The sequence below is a fragment of the Stenella coeruleoalba genome, assembly GCF_951394435.1.
Source record: "Stenella coeruleoalba genome assembly, chromosome: 1".
In the NCBI taxonomy this organism is placed as follows: domain Eukaryota; kingdom Metazoa; phylum Chordata; class Mammalia; order Artiodactyla; family Delphinidae; genus Stenella; species Stenella coeruleoalba.
In genome coordinates this window covers 48,404,622-48,423,962 of record NC_137169.1, presented here as the reverse complement: position 1 = coordinate 48,423,962, position 19,341 = coordinate 48,404,622, and positions in this window count along the sequence as shown.

Sequence of the window (19,341 nt, the reverse complement as noted above, 5' to 3'; positions counted from 1 at the left end):
ATCTACATTAGCTGGACTATAGATTGTTGACCCATATGCAAAAGAGATACCAAAATAACAGTGGCTTAAACAAAGTAGAGGATGTTTCTCCTCCTCACATTATAGCCCTGGGGTAATTGGTCAGAGCTGGAATGATGGCTCAGCTCCACAATGTGTTGCAGGGATCCAGGCTTTTCCTGTCTTGTTGCTCCTCTGTCCCTACAGGTTGCTCTTCTCTGAATGGTGCAAGGTGAATCACTACCACATTGTGCTCCAAACACTTGGATCAAAGATGGCAAGAACATAATTACCTACCTTGCAATATTGGTGCAAAATTATAGAAACAAAGCGCACCCAAGCAAGTGCTACAGCTATCTGTTATTACTAATAAATAGGAAGTTGCAAAGAGTCTGGTAAAGTGCCAGTTATTTAGTATGTGCTGAATAAAAATAGTCTCAGTGGAGCTGAATTGTGAAATAAATATAAAGATGCATTTTTGATCTTCTCGGTGGTTCTGGGCAATATGACGGCTATTATAATGAGAATACCAGTATAGCTACACTTGAGAGGAATTTTTGTTTTGTCTTGTTTTGTTTTGTTATGAGCCAAAGAGTGTCTTAAGGATTTCGATTCTAGTAAATTCTGAATTCCATGCATAACTCAACAGCACATTCTTAGAATCCCTGTACTTTTTTTTTCAGACTTTTTGCCTGTAGCCAAATCCTATTAAATATATTTCCATGTCATGTTGTGCTTAAATAATGTGGCAGGACAGAGCCTTGACTTAGAAAATGACACCCTTCCTCCGAGGAGGCTTCTATCACAATCATCTCATACAGAAATCATATCTTGTGTTTTGCCTCTGTGGAAATGCACGACATTGTTAAAAATTTATTTTTGCTGCAAGAAAATCTTATTCTTGGTTTATTGTGTCAAACAGCTGCTAGTATATAGTGCTGGGCAGCTGCCCAGCTGTGTGAGACTCACATAAATTAATTTAACCCTCGGGTACATTGCGAGGCCAATTAGAATGGTCCCTCCAGGTACAGCAGTGACTTAAGAACACTTTTTATCAGGGGGGATCCAGATGATTTGATGATGCCCAAAGTCCTGTAACGAATACTTTCCAAATATTATGGCAAGTTATCATGTAAAGTATGTTTATGACAGCTTGGTGTGTATATATATATATATATATATATGTGTGTGTGTGTGTGTGTGTGTGTGTGTATACACACACACACATATATATGAATAGTAATGAGGGAAAATCATAATAATACTTAGGTATATATCAGTTTACAGAATATGGTATGGGTTTTCTAGAGTAATCTAAAGCATTTGACTAAAATTGAATTGGACTGCCAATCAAAAATACTTCTTTCTCTTTCCTCTTCTCCTTCTCTTAGTACTAATTCTACTGAGATGGGGTTGGATGGGTCAAGTCTTCTGCATTGACTCTTTTAAATGTAAAGATATAAAATAAAATCTTGTGGACCTTTGATTTGTCCCTATGGTCCTTGATCACTGGGTTTGAGGAGCGTTGAATTAAAGGTTCGGCACTGCCATCACACTGGTAATCATGGGAACCAGTGTAATCATAAACGCGATCACAGAAGCTGGCATGGAAATCTCATAGCCCATTTATAAAGCGTCTGTACATATGATTTATAATATACATACACCAATGTTTAGGATTATAATAAAATAAGGAAAGAAAATTTAAAATTATCATGTAGAGTTCTCATGCACTAAATATTAAGTCCAAAGAATGCCCTAGGGATCTTCAGGCGTGGAGTTTGCAAAGTAGTAAATCAAATAAAATTTCAAAGTTGCTTATCTCAAGATTAAATGGGCCCATTTTAGGATCTAGAGATTCTCCTTGTAAGTCTTAACATTTCATTTCAATTGATACAAGTTTTTTAAGAGGCAATATCATACGACGGTTCAGAGCACAGGTTTTGGGGTTAGAAAAACTCAGATTTGAGTTGTGGCTTTGTCCTTTGTTTTGGGAATGCTTTGGCCAGTGCATCTCCTGTCAACTTTCACTCTTAAGATTTGCTTAACCTAGCCATAATTCTCCTTTAGAACTGAGCTCAAACACATTTCAAAATGAAACCTTTCCTCACCTCACAGATAAGATTTCGTCCCTATTATATGTACATATATGCTCCACATTCAATAATAATAATAATGTTAATAATAAAGACAATGATACAATAATGGCTAGCATTAATGAGCAGTTATTATGTACCAGGCACTAGGCCAGGTGTTTTACCTGTGTTGCCTCATTCAAACTTCACAACGCCCCTGTGAGGTAGGTATTGTCCTTTTACAGATAAAGAAACTAAAACAGTGCTGTTCAATAAAGTATAGTGCAAGCCACATGTGTAATTTAATATTTTCTAGTATCCACATTGAATAAGTAAAAAGAATTTAATTTAAATATCTTACATAATGCAATTGCTAAAGTGAAATGTAATTCTATTAAAAACAATGACGTTGAGTTTAATGGAAAAAACATTTTACACTGCTTCCATTTTAAATTTTACATTAATTAAAATAAGAATTAAAATATTTAGTTCCTTCATCGCACTAGCTATATTTTAACTAACTAAATGCTCAATAATCTCATTTTGCTAGTAGCTACCATATTGGATAGCACAAGCCTAGATGCTAAGTAACCTGCCATAAGTTATTCATACATTTACTTAGTAAATATTTACTAAGTATTTATTACAAGACAGGTGCTGTTCTAATCTCTGGAGACACAGCAGTCAACAAAACAGACAAAATCACTACTCTGGTGAAGCTTTCATTACAGCAGAGATAAGGGAGACAATAAACGATTAGCTGAAAAACGATTCCAAGTAGCATCAAATACTATGAAGAAAAGCAAAACAAGAGGAGACAGGATGACGGACAGGGCTACCGTGTGTAGCTCTTCAAGCTGTACACTGCTCCAAGGGTCACAATTCACTTGGACTATGTTGCGAATGCCACTCCCTGGAGTTTTGCAGAACAGTAGCCCTGAGAATGTGGGCTGAAACCTTATGTAGAGTGATCAGGGAAAGCTCTCCAATAATGGAAGATCATTTTAGCAAAGATGTAAAGACGGTGAGAGAGCAAGCCAGGCAGTATTTGGAAGACGTGCTTTTCAATCAGGGAGAATAGCCAGCACAAAAGCCCTGAGGCAGCAAGAGTGCCTAGCATGTTGGAGGAATAGCAAAGGGAGCCAGTGTAGGAAGAGCATATTGAGCAAGGGGACATGTAGCAGAAGGTGAAGTCGGGGTAGTAGCCAGAAGCTGGATCAAGCAGGGGCTTGCTGGCCAAGCTGAGTTCTTTGGCATTTACACTGGGTAACATAAGAACCAATCCAATCTCTCTCTTTCTCTCTCATATTTTTTAAATAAAGCATTAGCCTATCTGCTTTGTTGAGACTACACTGAAGAGGGGTGATGAGCTGCAGGAAACCAGTGAGCATACTATTGCAATAATCAAGGTGAAAGATGATGGTTGTTCAGAATAGGGTCACAGCAGGAGAAATGGTGAAAGTTGGCTTCTGAATATATTTTGAAGGTTGAGCCAATAGGATATGCTGATGGATGAGATGTGAGGTTTTTTAAAAAGAGAGAAGAGTCAAAGATAACTCCAGATATTTTAGCCTGAGTCACCTGTAGAACAGAGTAGCCATTTTCTGACAGGGAGAGTTTAGGAAAACAGGGTTTTTATTTGGGGTGAGCCCAAATTAAGACCCATTTCTTGGACATTGAAAGTTGGAAATGACTATTCGGTGGCCGAGTGGAATGATGAGTCTGGAGTTAAAGTGCTATGTCGAGGCCGAAGATAATAAACCCAGAAATGATCAGTATATAAAGTGGTATTTACAGTCACAAGACTGGTATAAATCACCTACAGGGCAAGTGTGAGAAGAGGCAGGAGATGGAGGCTCTGGAACACTGATGCTTAGAAGTACAGATCACCAAGGAAGACCAGCAGAGGAGCATGAAGAAGGACAAACAGGAGATGCAGGAAAACAAGAGGGAGAGCTCTTCCAGGGGCCAAGCGATGAAAGGGTTTGAAGTAGGAGTTTTAAAGGTAGAACTGGATCATCTTATTCTAGCACCTGTGCTTTATACTGTTCCGCAGTGGGGTTCTCCCCACCAGCATCTAAGAGAAGAGGCCACGGTCTATCTGTTCACAGTTGCGTCCTGCTGCCTTGCACAGTGCTGAGCACCCAATGCATATTTAACGAATACATGAACCCTTACTGTGTAGATCAGAAGACTGAGTCACAAGGACGTTGGTGATCAATTAGTGACAAGTGGGATTAGATCTCAGATGTACTGGTTGCGCAAATATTTTCCAAATATTTTCCAAGCTGACCGCTTGGCCTCTCTCTCCAGTTTCTTTTGTCCAGCAGACATGCATCCCAGCCAAAATCCTTTTTTTGGGAAGCTCAGTGGACAGTTCCAACTTTGTTGGCCCCATACACACATATCTGGAAGGATAACAATGTTGATATTATGCCTGCCCACTTTGATTTTCGCTTTTAATGCCTTTTCTGTTCATTATGGTCACTCTCCTCCTTTTTTCCCCGCTAAACACACATTGAAAAGGTAAAGAAATATAATTTGTCCTTTCCTTTGCATGGTTTTCTACAGCTGAATATGTCCCCCATAAAATTGATTTAAGATACCTGCCAGATTGTAAATGGATGCAGACTACCTTTAACTTCTATTGCTTTGTTTTTCTCTAGCAACTTTCTTACCTTAGTTAATGGGCAAATATTCCGCTGGCTTTCTCTGCATTGAGGGCTAGCTCTTTTAGGCTTTCCTAAGGGCACAAGGTCAATTTTTTTTAAATTTTTACTTCATAGAGAGGTTTTCCACATTATAAAACTAACTCATGTCCATTAAAGGAAAGTCAAAACACACAAAGAGACACAGACAGACACACACTCATACATACACACACGTTAAGGAAAAAAAACCCTCAATTCTACAATCCAAAGGTAACACCTTTAAAAATTATTGGTGTATTTTCTTGCAGGTTGTCTCTCTGTACTTGAGTGAGTAAGTGAATGTGTGTGTGTGTTTGAGTGTGCACACACAAATTTGTTGTGAGTCATGCTTTTTCACTTAAAAAAATACACAGTTTATTTTACTGCGTAGCATTCTTAACTATTGCTTTAATAGCTAGACACTTTTCTGTAATGAAAATGTCACTCTCTCTCCCACTGATAGGCATTTCTTTCCAATTATCCTGTCATAAATAATGCTACACTGAACGTTTTTGTTCATAATAGAGATTCTACAATTAGAGTGATTTCTAAACCACTCCCTAAAGTAGAATCATTCCCAGATTCCCAAAAGTGGAATCATTCATTCAAACATTAGCAATATTTAAGGCAACTGATACACATTGCTTATGTATTTTACAAAAATATTGAACCATTTTAAGCTTCTACCTATAATGAATGCAAAAATGTATTTCCCTACTATCATTGATTATTAAACTATGCTAATTTAATGGGTTTAGAATCACCAAATTTTATTAATTTGCATGCATTTGATTTCCTCTAAAGTTGAAAATTTCTGCATACCTGTGTATTCATTGTATTAATTATTTTATTCATGTCCCTTCCTCATTTATCTGTTAAGGTATCCAATTATTCTTCTTATCAATTTTCCTAACTTTTTTTTTTTTCCTTTGGCTGCATTGGGTCCTTGTTGCTGCACGCAGGCTTTCTCTAGTTGCGGCGAGCAGGGGCTACTCTTGGTTGTAGTGTGCGGGCTTCTCAGTGTGGTGGCTTCTCTTGTTGCGGAGCATGGGCTCTAGGCGTGCGGGCTTCAGTAGTTGTGTTGTGACATGCAGGCTCAGTGGCTGTGGCTCGCAGGCTCTACAGCACAGGCTCAGTAGTTGTGGTGCATGGGCTTAGTTGCTCCGCGGCATGTGGGATCTTCCCGGACCAGGGCTCAAACCCATGTCTCCTGCATTGGCAGGTGGATTCTCAATCACTTTGCCACCAGGGAAGTCCCGAATTTGCCTAACATTTAATAGAATAACATACTGTATTTTTCAAATACTTCTATACAGATGTATTTTTCCAGAATATTGTTTGTGTTTTCAAGTTATTTATGGCATGGATTTTAATATAAGTTTGAGAAGATCAGTATCCTCTAAAATAAAAATAAATATTTATGGTAGAACTTTTAGGAAATACAAATAAGCAAGAAGAAGAAAATAAAGCTCTCCCACATGCTTATGATAATTATTCATAACATTTGGGCCATTTTCTTTCATCTTTTTCTTACATAAGTGTTTTTTACAAAAGTAGTCTCATGTACATTCTGCTATCCTACATTTTTTCCACTTAGAATGTTAAGAACTTATTTTAATGGCATTAAATATTCTTCTTTATTATCATTTTAATGGCCTCATAATATGGAAAGACAAAATTTATTTATCTAGACCCCTGTTGTTGCATCTCTTTATTTCTTGTTTTTTAATTGAATCTCTTTATTGCTAATATTTCACTGTTATAAAGATGCATAGACAGTTTTATGGCTGAATCTTCGGGCATATCCATAATTATTTATTTAGGATGAATTTCTAAAAGTGGGTCATAGGTTTAACCAAATTTTAAAGCTTCTGTTATATATTGGCAAATTGCCCTTCAAAGCTGTGTCTTAAGTTTATGGCATGGGATTTATTTTGGCTCAAAGTTGTAAATGTTTACATAGTACGTGAAATAATTTAAAAGGAGCAATTTACCTAGCTATGTATGTGTTGAAAACGAAAGACAAATATATCTGCAATGTGCCAGGAGCCCACATTTCCAGAGACGATAGCTCACAATTTATGTCTTAGTTGAATTCATATGTATGGCTTCTTTCCTAAATATACTAGAGAAAATTTACTTTAAAAAAATCAACTCTTTGCTTTGTCTACATCAACTTGTCTTTGCTCCCACAAAGCCATATTTCCAGATCAATTTAAGATGTGGAGGCAGTGGCTCAGAAGACTATTAATAGTTCTACCAAATGCTTTCATGTACCAAGCACTTGCCGACATCCTTTTCTTTTTTGGCCACACCCCGCAGCTTGTGGGAACCTAGTTCCCACCCAGGGATTGAACCCGGGCCCCCTGCAGTGGAAGCGCGGAGTCCTAACTACTGGACCCCCAGGAAATTTCGCATCCATCCTTTTATTTAATCCCAGAACAACCTCACTTTGTAGAAGAGGAAACCAAGCTTCAGAATGGTTGAGAGGCTTGTTCTAATTTACACAGAATAATCTGCAGAACTGATATCTGTTTCACTCCAAAAGAGTACATTTTTTCACTATTCCATGTTGCTTCCTCATGGACTCTTAAGATTTCATCATGAATTTTACTTCTACCCACCCCCCCATCCTACCAACTTACACTTGCATTTACATTCATATTCAAAACTGACCTTTGAGAATTGAGCACAAGTTCTGGTTGCAGCCTTTGATCTCTCTCTGCTCTTGTTTAATTAGCCACTTAAAAATTATATATAGCACCCCAACAAAGAAGAGTTTCATATTAATGAGGATTAATCATATGTATACTGTAAAATAATCTAAATTAACCCTAAAGCTGTGATTTACATACCTTAAGATATGTCTTAATATGCCTTTTATTCAATATTGAACAATGGGTTGTGTTTTTTTTAAAACCATTTGGTAGATAACATTGGGAGAGAAAGATATTCAGCTCCCATTACCATAGATACTTTAAAATAGTAATTAACAAATAAGGGTATTGTACAATATAGTGAGACCAAGAAAAAAAAAAGAGTCATAAATGTTCACGTTATTAGTGTTTAGGAGAAAAAAATTGATGATCTGAGGTCAGAAGTCTTTTGTATCCCATCTTGACCTCTTACTAATAGGTGACTTTGAACAAGTCCCTTTTATTTTTAATCTCTGAGCTTCTATGTATATGCCTTTAAGATATAATGATGTTTTCTTCAAATGCTTAGAATGGTTTAATTGCATATGGTAGTCAAATTGCAAAATGATGCTAAATACTGGCAGAGAAAAAATTGAATTTGGAAGGTCAATATAATGGTCAAGAATGAATATCAAATGATCTACCCTCCAGCCTTGCATTTCCTGTCGATTATTTGTACACATACCATATCCTTTGATCCCTGAGTGCAGTCACCCTGAGCTTGTCTGTCCATCTTGACTGAACTATTTCTTTTCCCATCTGGATTGCACTGGTCTCTTTCCCATTTAACAGCCTATCGAGTTCAGCTCAAGAGTCACTGCCTTAGGAGACCATTTCTGTCTCTCTGCCCCAGGTCTGTCACTGAGGTTAAATGTTCCTTCCATTCTGCTTCCATAATACTTTGTACATGATTCTAAAGAGTGTTTGTCTCATTGCCCTACATTTGTATACCTAACTAATGAGTGATGTAGCCATTTCTAGACAGCGCTTTTTCTAGCCAATAGATCTTTATTTGCTTTAACTCAAAAAAGTGGGGGAGCAGAGAGCACCAAAGAAAGCAAAGCAAAAACCATGAGATGCCAGAAATCTCTCTGATTTCCCTCTAGGAGTTTAGGTCTCAGGTTATTGCAGCTGAGAGGGTAGAGTAGATCTAAACCTCTGGGATTTTCATGTTTACAATCATCCTTAAGTCCCATCATTCCTGCCATTCCTGAGGCTAAAATTCACCAGGACCTTTTCTTTCATTACTACCCTCCACCAGAAGCCCACTGCACTGTGTCCCCATGAGTCAGAGACAAAACAAGGGCTGCACAAGGGAGATTTTAAGACCTTGGGTGAAATCATTATCCTGCAAAGTTGCAGCATTTTCTCTCTGGGCATGATTCCAGAGAAAGTTTCCATATAGTCAGTGTCAATACAGGTTGTAAAAGGTCAGAAAAGTCATGCAAGATAAGGATTATCCCCATTTTATAGTTAAGGAAACTGAGGCTCATTGAGTTTTAGTACCATGGCTGAGGCTATGGAGAGCCAACATCTGGCCGTAGCTCCTTTGGCTCCAGAGCTCCTGTCCTTTCCATTATATCATACTGCCTTCCACCTGCTCTAGTGGCAACCCACCTCCCTGCCTCCACTGGTCCCTTGGGACTCAATCCCCCTAACAGGGGGCACCTTTAGACAGAGTGAGAGGACTTTTTTTTTTCCTATACCTGATTTTACCTAGACTATCCAAGACCAGAAGTCTCATCCTGAGGAATGATTTGTTTCCAGGGCTCTTATTCTATACAAGTTCACTGTCATTTCTTACTGCTTCTTTACCTGGGCTGAATTGTTTGTTTGTATTGTACTTTTTGAAGGTTTAAGCGGGGGGGGGATTTAAACAATGATGCAGTCACAGCAAAGGCCTCAGCCAATTCTGTAGGAAGCTCTGAAGCGGGGACGGCCCTGCAGAATGGTGCCAAATTGAATCAAGGAGGCCAGCTTGGCCATTGGATGCAGGCTGTCCCTGGGATGGGGCAGTGCTTCTGGGAGAGGAGATGGTTTTCAGCCAAGGAAGATAGGGAAGCAGGTACTCAGCTACAAGCAGTCAGAGCTCAGAGCTCAACACTTCCGGTCTCTGGGGAGTGAATGCTTTAGTCCTAAAGGGCAATCTGTACACACATCTTGTCCCGTGATGCCTGGGAGAAGTCACATGATCTGGGCTGTCCATCTTTACTCCACCATTCCTTTTGCCATCTGTACTTGTATAACTGATCTACAAAGGGGCACCACACAGGGCCCACCACCCATGGTATCTCTCAAGAGTCCGGTGAACTGCTAGGCAATAAGCAACCTGGCCTGGGGTTCCAGTAAAAGACTGGACGATCAAACACAGTTTGTTGAAAAAGCCTTTGTCCAGGGAGTAGGGAACCTAATTTTGTTGTTCTCTGTGTGGATTTGGCCGCATTTTACTTGTTCTCTGAACTTGTTTCTTAGGGTTGATATGTGAATGTCCTCAGCATAGTTTCTGGTACGTAATAGGCCCTCAGAGAATGCGAGCTCTGTCCCCTTTTCCCTTCCTTGCTAGGTGAATGTAGAGTTAGATATTATCTACGATCTCTCCAAGTTCTTAAATCCATACTGGAATATTATAATGGATTCTCAGATATCATTTCATTTTCATTACGAATTGTTTACTAAGATCGTAATAATCCAGGTTTGGATTTCATTTGATTCCCATAATCGTGAAATGTCACAGCTGGAGTAGTCCAACCCCCTTTTTTTACTCATAAGGAAATGAGCTCATCGGTGGGGGTGGGGGAGGAAATTGACTTGTTCAAGGTCACACAGTAAGTGGAGACAGAGTAGAGAACACCATTCATGTTCTCAGACCATCCCGGGGCTCGCCACCCACTCCCTCCCCTAACCTCCAGCTGCTGCTGGTACATTCCAGCCTGCAAGGCAGCGTGATCTGCCTTTCTTGTGTTAACATTATTCTAGCATGTAATGTTTGTGTTTAAGGCAATGACCTGAGAAATACTTTTATTTCCAGTGATGCACTTATTTTGCAGGGCTTATTAATTTTATTTATGTATTTGATCTCTCAAATGAAATAATAAACTAATTAGTGGGACAATTTACTGGCCAAGGGTGTTTTACAGCCTCGGTGCAAGTTTGTCTAATTGTGGTGTCAGATCTACTTTCTGCCCTGCTGCCCTTAATTTTAGCCATCAGACACACATGGTAGGCAGCCTTGTGCTGGGTATGTGTGCCTCTAGGGGCCATCTGGAGATGTCATAGGGCAAAGGAAATTTCACCCAGGAGCCTCCCCAGAATTCCCTCAAAGGACAAACTGCTTTGTTTGCCTTACAGGATGGGCACTGGGCTCCAGAGAACAGAACTGGGCATGTTCATGATCTGAAATACCCAGAATGAGAATTTCCAGAGAAGGAGGGAAGGCTGTGTGTATGCAAGTGTTGAAAGTCACAACTGAGAAGGCCCAGAGTCCATCGAGACCAAGAGCAAAGCAAGAAGCAGGACAGGGAGATGGACATAAAGACAGCAGACACGGGAACATTGCAAGATGCAGAAGCAGGGGTAGGAGAGATGCTAGAAGACCCAGAGTAATTGGAACAAACAGGGCCATAGTGCCAAAGTTTTTTTTGTTTCTTTTTTTTCAAACTGGCTTTGAAGTGAAGTACATGGACTTCCCTCTAAGGTGGACCCCATCTGTGCTCTCTTAACACCTAGCGCTTATCTCTGTCTTAGAATTAATCCTAGTCTGTCGTCATTGCTTACTTGTCTATCCCCATTCATCTGCGAGCACCGTGGTATCACCAGGGCCTAGAACTATGTCTGAACTATAATAGGGTTCAATAAACATTTGAATGGAAGATTGGGTGGATAGATGGATAAAGGAATAGGTGAATCAGTCTGCCAAAGCTACTGGAAGTCCAAGACCTATGAACTATGCTATATTTGTTTCCTGTCTTTCATGTAGCAGAACCCAACCAGAGATCACCTTTTTCAATGACTGATATTTATTATAGAATTACACAGTGTAACAAAGAAGTATCCAACATAGAAGTATTTAACCTCTCTTGACTAAACTTTCCTTCTTATCAATACTTATTAACACATTCACACACACACACACACACACACACACACACACCACACACACACACACACACACACACACACACATATTCATTTGGGGTAGACGTAAAAGGTCACAGTACTCTCACCTTTGGAGGGTGCCTCTGCTGGCCCACTAGTTGCTGTCACTGTCCTGGCATGGATGCTGTCACTGTCCAAGCTGCTGCTAAACTGTCACTGTGGATTGGATCTAGCCTGAGGGTTCTTGTCAGAGCAAGTTCCAGACCTCTAGCCAGAGACTGGCTGGAAAATGAGGAGAGGGAGAGTCAGTGGGCCCCTGCAGTGGAGCCGTGCAAACTTGGAATCCTCACACTCGGTAGTAGGAACTCCCTTACTGTGATTGGCTCCCCTAGAGGTGTTACTGATCCCCTAGAGGTGTTGCCTTTGCTGTGATTGGATGTATGCAAATTAGCAAAGCCGAATGTGTCGATCCTAGATATAACTAGTGTATATGCCAGCTCTGTAATGCCCATCCAACAGGCTGTAGAGTTTGGGGGGATACGTAAATGAGGTAACCCTAACACTTTGATGCTGTTTACACCTCATAGCTCTCATTGGGACACAGGGAGCCCTCACATGTTGATGATATTACAGTGCTGGGGCCAGAACTGGGACTTGAGGTCTGAATTCGTATATGCTCAGACAGGAACAGCCCCAGAGAGGCTGGAGTTCTAGACTCAGGCTGGGACTCTAGACCCAGGCAGATACCAGGACATGGACATGTCTTGGAGATCTTTGACAAACACCTAGAACTATTTGTATAACAATGCTAATAATAAGGCCTGCCAATTACTCCATGACTACCACATACCGTCACTATGCTAAGGTCTTTCATTACAGTAGTTAATGGTTACAACAAATCTGCAATTAGGTATTATTATCCTGTTTTAAAGTGAGTACACTGAAATTTAGAAAGGTGAAATAACTTGTCTAGAGTTATACAGAGCCCATTGCGTTAAAAAGAAAATATACAAAATTTCATACAGAGTAAAGGTGGTAACTGCCAGAGATGTAAAAAACTGGGGTGAAACAGGTAAACTTTAAAATGCAACTATCCATTGGCTTTTTTACTCTATGAATTGAGTAAGGTAGCGAAGATAGTGCTTGTTCAATTTTAACCATGTAACACCTCCAGACAGCTTGTAAAACATTCGTATTGGGGCGGGGGGGAGCCATGTTTGAGAACTCTGGGCTTATTCCCAGCTCTCCAGAAGCAGGAACTTTTCCAGGCTTCCACACTGTCCAGCTGACAAACTGCAGTGTCCTTCTGGTCCAAGACCAGTGTTTTGAGTCAGGCTGCAATAAAGGACCAGACAGAATGCATGTATGCCCAGACCTCTCCTTCCAGGTGACTAGAACAAACTTTCCTACGTAGTCACAGCCTGGCAAGGACAGGGTGCATTTTCATGCACCATCCCTTGAGGGTAGAGGTTCTTCACCAAAAGTTGTAAACTACCGCTAGATTCCAAGCATAAGCATTTTAAATTTGTATTGCAAACTCTAAATATCTAGTGTGTATTTAAAGTTCATCTTTGTCCCATTAGATTATTTGGTGTATGTATTATATCGGGTGTTAACATGTGCTGGATCCTCTTTCCCTGCTTCATGTGTCTCCATGGCACTTATCACCATCTGGCGTACTCAGTATTTATCATTTATTTGTTCAGTGTCTGTCTCCATCCCCTGGAATGTAAGCTCCATGAGGGCAGGAATATCTGTTTAGTTTCTTAGTAAATCCCTAGTGACCAAACTAGTGTTTGGCACAGTTGGGCTCTCAACAAATATTTATGAATACATAAAAAGGGACAGATGGATATATGTATGGATGGATGGACAGATGAATGGGTAGGTGAACAAAAGGATATGTCTTACTAATTTTGAAAATTTAGGATACAATTAGAGTAATTAAGAGAGTATGGGTATTTATTTGCACAGGAATAGAAAGCTAGACAAATGAAATCTAGAGCTCAAAAAGAAACCATACTGATTGTAAACTTAATACATGTTAGGTCCATCATTACGAGTCAACGCAGAAATCATAGACTAAGATATAAGTGGTATAAGGACAATGCATATCTGTACAGAAAATTGTTGAATTCTAACCTGACATCATATAAAGAATATCAATTCCAAGTGGATTCAATGCAAAAGGCGTCACTTTATTTTTTTTTAATTTATTTTATTTTTATTTATTTATTATTTTTGGCTGTGTTGGATCTTCGTTGCTGCCCACGGGCTTTCTCTAGTTGCAGCGAGCAGGGGCTACTCTTCGTTGCGGTGTATGGGCTTCTCATTGCAGTGGCTTCTCTTGTTGCGCAGCATGGGCTCTAGAGCACACGGGCTTCAGTAGATGCAGCGCATGGGCTCAATAGTTGTGGCTCGCCGGCTCTAGAGCGCAGGCTTTGTAGTTGTGGCGCACAGGCTTCGTTGCTCCGCGGCATGGGGTATCTTCCCAGACCAGGGCTCAAACCCGTGTCCCCTGCACTGGCAGGCGGATTCTTAACCACTGAGCCACCAGGGAAGCCCCCAGAAGGCATCACTTTAAAAGGAACTATAGGAGACTTTCTTTATGATCCAAAGGTAGGAAAGGGTTTACTGAATAAAACAAAAAAATAAAGCACCTACCTTAAGTGAAGTACTAATATATTATATTAAAATTTTTAAAAGTTTTATGTATCACTATAAACAAGATAAAAAGATAAGCTTTAGACTAGGAAAAGCAGTCGCAATATATATAACTGAAAAAGGGTTGTATCCAAAGCATACAAATTAGCATAGAATATAATTATAGCAAATCCCTATGTACCACTACGTATCTTGATCAAATGTTATAACGTTACCATTTTGCTTCCCATATTTTGTGCCCACACTGATTTTAGCACTTTGCTAAATGTCACCTTCCTGGTAAGGTCTTCCGTAACGACCCTATTTAAGATTGAACTCCAACCCCTTCTCTGCTTCTGGTCTGCCCATAGCATATATGACCATCTGACATACTAGGTATTTTGCTTTCTTATGTACTTAGTGTGTGTTGTTTCCTTCTTATAACAACTCAGTAGAAAAATAGGCATATAAAAAGCAGAAGGAAAAAATAATATAAAAATAAAAAATAAAAGAATGTCCAATCCCATTAGTAATTAGAGAAATGCATATTAAAGTATGAGCTATTTTATATCCATCAGATTGAAAAAATTTTAAAGTCTGGCAATACCAAATGTTGATAATGATATGAACTAGTATAAATTACTACTGCCACTTTGTAGAGCAACTTGTTACATTTCATAACTTTGAGGATGCATATACTCTTTGGCCCAGCAAGTCCATAGAGAAATCTCACAATATGTGTCTCAGGAGTATAACAATATCCATCACAGCGTTATTTGTATTAACACAATTTGGAAACAGCTCACATGTCCATCAATATGAATCAGTCAGAATATAAACATATGATAAAATACTATCTACATGTTAAAATGAAAGAATTGAAGCTAATTCTATCAAAGCAGTAAAAACTTTAAAACATATTTAACAAAATACGCAGGTTTCAGATGGATGCCTGCAGTGGGATACCATTTAAACAAAGTTTTAAAGCAGGCAAAACAGGACTTCCCTGGTGGTGCAGTGGTTAAGAATCCGCCTGCCCATGCAGGGGACATGGGTTTGAGCACTCGTCTGGGAAGATCCCACATGCCGCGGAGCAACTAAGCCCGTGCGCCACAACTACTGAGCCTGTGTGCCACAACTACTGAAGCCTGCGCGCCTAGAACCAGTGCTCTGCAACAAGAGAAGCCACCGCAATGAGAAGCCTGCGCACCACAACAAAGGGCAGCCCCCGCTCACCGCAACTAAAGAAGGCCCACGTGCGGCAACAAAGACCCAATGCAGCCAAAAATAAATAAATAAATAAATTTATTTTAAAAAGCAGGCAAGGGGCTTCCCTGGTGGTGCAGTGGTTGAGAGTCCGCCTGCCGATGTAGGGGACACGGGTTCGTGCCCTGGTCCGGGAAGATCCCACATGCCGCGGAGTGGCTGGGCCCGTGAGCCATGGCCACTGAGCCTGCGCGTCCGGAGCCTGTGCTCCGCAAAAAAGCAGGCAAAACAGTGCTATGTATTGTTTACGGATGCAAACATGTATTAGAAGCAGAAAAACATGCACGGGCATTTAGGAGAGTAGTTATCTTTTTGGAATTAGGAAGGAATTCATGGGAAAATCTGCTTATATTCTGTAATGTTTTAAAAAGGAAAGAGCTGAAGCAAATATGATGGAATTATAATATGTGACAAGGCTGGGTGGTAGTACATAGTTTTTGGTTATAATTATGTCTACACTCAACTTCATGCTTGAAGTATTTAATAAAAAAAAAAGAAATAGGAGGGCACTTACGTGTGACTACCAGGGAATAAAGTTCAAGCCATAGCATATCAAGTAATATGGTGTGACATTGCAAAACCGTAAGCTGAATTTTCTCATGAGTTGCAGATTGGTGCAAACCCAGATTTGGTGTCTTCAGAACAGTTAATGAGATTAGGTTTTGGAACCAGACAGTCTAGGTTTGAATCTAGACTCAGACACTTAATAACATTGAAACTGGGCATCAGTTTCCTCATCTTTAAAGTGGAAGAATATGATAAAATAGAGAATAGGAAAACAATAGAGAAAATCGATAAAACCAAGAGTTGGTTCTTCAAAAAGATCAACAAAATTTATAAACCTTTAGCTAGATTGATTAAGGAGAGAGAGAGAGAAGGCTCAACTAAAATCAGAAATGAAAGAGGGGGTATTACTACCAATATGACAGAAATAAAGAGAATTATAAATGGAAAACACAGTACTTCCTCATACAAATATTGTGAGGATGAAATGAGGTAATATTTTTAGTGTTTAGCATACTTCATGGCACATAATAAAAAGAAAGGCTGGTTTATGTGTAAGAACTCCAGATCTTCATGTAAACAGGCATGAGCTTGAAGCCTGTTTTGAATGCCATGCCTTCTCTCATTTTATTTGTTTTTTACAATAACCCTATTAAGCTCGTGTTTTTATTGTCCCATTTTATATGTAAGAAAACTGAGCCTTAGAAAGGTCAAATAACTAGCCCAAGATCACTCAGCTCTTAAAAGACAGAGATGGTATTCAAACCAGATCTATCTCCAGAGAAGTATAACTATAAATTAATATCCTGGCTATATTTCACTAGTTTTATGAATAAACTAAATTGAATTTGTATAAAACATTGCAACCATCTATCCTGTAGCTTTTTTGTTTCCTTCAGTAGGGAGTCAACCACCCATTGCTGATTAAACTAATAATAAGTATCTACTTAGTTTGTGTATACATAACTCCAAACATGTAAAATAACTGAGTTGCTATTATGGGATATTGTTACTAGATAGATATACCAGCCTTAAACAGATTCTTCATCTTGGAATATACTGGAACATCAGTAGGCTGTGATATTCCATTATGTTGAGTTGTGTGTCTGTCTTTTTTGTTGGTTTTTTTTTTTTTTTTTTGCGGTACGCGGGCCTCTCACTGTTGCAGCCTCTCCCGTTGCGGAGCACAGGCTCCGGACGTGCAGGACCAGCGGCCATGGCTCACGGGCCCAGCTGCTCCACGCCATGTGGGATCTTCCCAGACCGGGGCACAAACCCGTGTCCCCTGTATCGGCAGGCGGACCCTCAACCACTGCGCCACCAGGGAAGCCTCCTGTCTGTGTTTTTTAACCGTAGTCTCTTTTGGGATAGACAGTTTCACTGTCTTTGCTGAAAAATTGCGCTCTCTCTGCTTTCCACCTTCTTCTATCTTTTGTGAATCCAAATGGAACTTAACTTTTATTGCCACTGATTATTTTGAATGAACAATTTTCTTAATGTATTTTTGTCAAGTCAGTTCCATTTGTTAAGTTTTACATTAATTCATTCACTTACTCATTCCTTCTCTTATGCAGCAAACATTGATTGAGTGACAGCTATGAGCTTGTCTCTGGACTAGGTTCACAGGAAGCAAGGGTTAATAAGGCATGATAACTTCCTCTAAGGAGCTCACAACTAGAAAGAGGCAGCTGGAATGGACATTTCCTGTGCAGTGTCACCTTCAGAATGGAGTTATTTCTTGGGGAGCATGGAACATAGAGTTCCCAATTATGTAAGAGGATGCAAGGGAAGTGGCACAGAAATGGTGATATTGAAGCTGAAATTTGTTCATATGTTCATTTTCTGCCTAGAAAAATAATATGTGATCTGTGTAGAAAATTTGGAAAACATAACAAGAGAAAAATAACCTATTATCATACTACAAAGAAATAACCACTGTTAACAGTTGGCATATTTTTAAGACTAATTTCTACATGGATGAGCTCAAGCTTTGTAAAAAATTTTGCTACGTTGTATATATATATATATTCCCATATCCTGAAAAATTTTAAAATATTTTTGCATGTACATAATATTATTCTATGTAGAAATACTAACATTCACGTCATCATTCTTCTTTTGGCTGTTTCCCTCTTAAAAACAACATTGTGATGACAGTATCTGTGCATAAATATTGGACTGCATTTGTGATTGTTTCCTTGAGAAGGCCTCCTGAAGGAGAATTACAGATTAAAGGGTGTGATCACTTTTAAGACTCTTTGACATTTTCTCCAGTGCCCTCCCTCTTCTTTACTGATCTCAAGGCAAGAGCTCAAGCCTTTAGAGAGTCAGACAAATTACAAATATGGGGAAGTTCTTTAAAAAATCTTCCATGCTTCTGTGTATGTGTAGAAATGTACGTGTGTGCACACACATATGTCTCAGGAAGTGACACCTATAAACACACACACACAGACACACACATCCTCCTGTCTAAGAGGCATTGTGGACCACTTCTCATTCAGTACTTACAAATGAGCTGTACTTGTTGATTTTTGTTGGGAGTGTTTTTGTTTAATCCATCTCTGTATTTCCAATGCCTGCTGTGTGGTAGGAAATTAGTTAATGTTTCTTGAATGAAATAGAGGGAAGAAAAACAAGACTGTTAAATAATGTTTACTTTTTTAAATATCGTGTTTTATTTGTTTGCAGCATTCAGCAAGACATGGTGGTGAACCCTGCCTCTACATCTTCATGATTGAGGGACTATTTTGCACAACACAAAGGTAAATATTTGAGGCTGGCTGTCTTGCTGGTCTGAAGGAAACCTTCCTCTCTGGGAATACGCTCACAGATGTCTCAGGGTTCTCTTGAAGTGATGGCTTTTGTGCTTCGTGTTCCTCCTTAAACCCTAGAGGGTTTATGGAGCCTTTAGGAATTGGTGCCTAGGGTCGCTTTTCTCTGGTCTACTTTGTGTCTGTGGTTAGAGAAAGAGAATATTGATTCCCTTCTTCTTAAGTACCTAGTAAATGTCATTAAGAGCCTTCAGTTTTCCTGCCCAGATTATAGACTCTCCTAATAGGTTGCTCAGACTGGTTTGATTTTTAAATATAACTATGTCAGCTCCCTTCTCAAATGCCCCGTTTCAATATATTTACCAACACAAGGAACCATTCTCAATTGTGCAAACTAAAGTCAAACCACGCATAAGATGAATGTTTCTACATAGGAAACAGACTTGGAGATTTACGAGGTTTAGGGACAGGTACTATTATTTTGAGGTCCTAAACTTTTAAATGATGGCAACACTGAATTATGTACTTCATACGGGGAGCCAAAAAGGCACAATTGAAAATGCCTCTTCTTTTGACAAATTAGAAGCATTCATTCCAATAT